The following is a 2976-nucleotide window of genomic DNA, read 5'->3' on the forward strand; positions in this document are numbered from 1 at the left end:
TCTCGTGATCAAGCCATCAAAACACTACAACCCATACCATTTTCTGATAGTTCTCATCGGGACGCATCTTATCACCTTGGTTCCAAAAAGTGAAACTACATATATGTGTGATGACGTCATCGACAAAAATGGGCAATTTCCCGGGCCCAAGTGAACCAAATTTAACAAGTAAGCCCATTTTCATCACCTACTCTTTCATGTCTTTCCAATGAATAGTTTTAAATCTATTTTTGAACTAGGGGTTTTGTACTGAAAAATGATGCCATGGGCAATTGGCCAAAAATGGTCCGAAACTTAACCAATTGATTGCGTTTTTTCTTCTGTTGCATCTATAACCCCAAAGATACTTCTGTGCCAAATTTCAGCCCCATACTATTTTTCTGAAGGTAAAACCCTAATTCCCACATACTATTTTTTTGCCGATTCAAATATACTTTGGGTTCGAAAACTATTCAATAGTGATGTAAAAAATCTGATTATACATTTGAAATCAACGAGGTACCTTATTGGTATTATATTTCGCGTGTATTAAATTTCGCAATTCGCGAAATTTTTTCGAAGAAACGTTTGTCGCGTGTACTAAATTTCGCGATTGCCAGTTTCTGTAAATTTTCGCGTGTATTAAATTTATACATCCAAAATACATCCAAATGTATTAAGTGACATGCCTGGTGGTTAAATACCACTTTTCCTTTTGACTTTTACAGAGCATCGAAACGAGTTTTTATTGGATTTTCTGTTTATTGTCCTAAAATGTGATTTCTTTCTGCTGGTCTAGGTATTTTTGCGGAACGACCGTTTTGAGGGCGCGAAGCGCCCGAATAGGGAGTGTAGCATCCTTTCTCTAGATCTGCGCGTGGCGTAAAAAAATCTGTATATGTACGAAAATTTCTGAAAATGAGCCGGTGGGATGGCGAAATATCGACTTTGCTTCGTGTTGGATGGGGTTAAAATTAGTTTAGCACTGTTTGAAGTATTTGTTTCATAAATTACTTATTTTAATAGAATATAATCTATGTTTTGAGTATTATAATGTAAGATCTTTTATGAAAATTGCAACTTTTGTACAAATAATAGTAATAGTACCAAAACTTTATCTCCTTTGCTTTTTTCCCGCTTCTTCCAGATGTCTGGGCCCAGTCTTTTTTTCTGCGTTTCATTTTCAAAACAACAAAGATGGCCCTGAAAACCAACGAATAATCTCTTCGGCTTTTGAGGTGCATGCATCAACTTTTGGACTGACTATGGCCCATTGAAAGGTAAATCTTCATTTTTTTTTCACCTTTATAGTTTCAACTACCTTTGGAATGTTACATTAGTACTTTTTCTTTGTGTTGACTTTTTTGTATTAAATTGGATTTCATCTCACAAAACAAAATGTTTTTTTATTTCTCGGCCATGTGTTTCATGGATATCATATGGCCATGTTTTCTTTCCACAGGCTTATTTTTATTCATATGGGTCGTGTGTTTATTTCATTTTACTCTAACTATAATTATTTTTCATCTCTTCTGTCTTCAGGGTTCAGGTCAGGTGAAGGAGCTTGATTGATGTGATGGGTGACTTTTAACTACCGATCGGCCGACTGGCTGAATCAGCAGTGTTTCAGAGTTTTGGTGGGTGAACGTGCACAACAAAGAAGCAGCATAAAACCAAAATATACATAGCATTATGACTGTATGAACAGATTGTGATTGATGGAGAATAATAAAATGGTCCTATCCTGCTGAATATAAAATTGTGCCAGTTCCATGTTATTCCGTGCAATGTTTACAAGACAAAAGAGAAGACCGTACTGGAAAGCAGAATCAAAATGATAATTACTAGTTGCTATTTTCGTCATTGAAGATTTAAATTCAATATTTATTCGATAATGGAATCATTTTGATTTGGCTTGATTGATTGTTGATTCCTCCATTATCGCTTGCTGCTTACTCTCGAGAGATTTTTGTTTAACATTGGAGCTTGATCATCATCAATTAGAATAATGCCGATTTATATTTGTACGATAAAGTGATATCAAAAGCATTATTGATGACTTTAGCCAAAAAGACAACTGAAATGATAAAAGTACCTATATGTTACTTTTGTTACTTTTGATGCTAGCTCGAATATATTTTCAAACAAGATATCTTTCACAAAAAAGTGTTTTTTACTGGCGAATCAACTTATATTTTCATAAACTCTTTGACGTGAGATTGTAGATAATGCTTGTTATTATTACCGCCTAATAAATAGTAATGGCATTACTTAGATATACTTATATGAATTATAGAAGTTTTTTAATTTTATTCTGCAAGGCAAGGTTCTTGAAAAAATTAGTTTGGACTGGTTTGGATTGATTTTATAAATGAAACATTGGGAACATATTTTTGCCGAACACACAATATCGCAAAAATAGACTCACAAAAAGACAAAATTTCATCACGCAAAAAATCTGACTAGTCTTGATAAGTTACTGGAAATTATTGCTAGGCTGCTGATTCCTTTTCGGAAAATTGATACTACATTTGAAGTGAATGATATCATAAAGAGGTAGCACATTTTGAGAGATTGTATACTAGGTTCTAATGGCTGAAAAGCTCAAGATCATCTTTCAAACTATGCACTATTTTCTTTTAAATTTTGAAGGGAAATGTATAATATAATCTTTGAATTGTTGATAAATTTGTTCTTGTAAAAGTTTTATAGAGAGCTAAGTAATTGTTTCAAAAACTCACAAAAAGATGGGATAAAAGTCTTTCAATTTATTCAGATAAACTACCAGCCTAAAGCCTAATGTAATATCTTTGTTGTTGGTCATTCAGCCATTGCTTCTTTTTTGTCACTTGCACTATTTTTTATAAGAACCAGTAAATTTTTTTAAAGGTTTGGCTGTCCCTTTTTGCACTTTGAGCCTGAAATTGTTTTTGAATTGCTCAAAACCCGGCGTATTTAATTTCTGAGTCTCGTATTGTTCTTATAAAATTCTTATAA

The sequence above is a fragment of the Clytia hemisphaerica genome, unplaced genomic scaffold (genome assembly GCF_902728285.1).
Source record: "Clytia hemisphaerica strain Z4C2 unplaced genomic scaffold, Clytia hemisphaerica genome assembly, whole genome shotgun sequence".
NCBI classification, from domain to species: Eukaryota; Metazoa; Cnidaria; class Hydrozoa; order Leptothecata; family Clytiidae; genus Clytia; species Clytia hemisphaerica.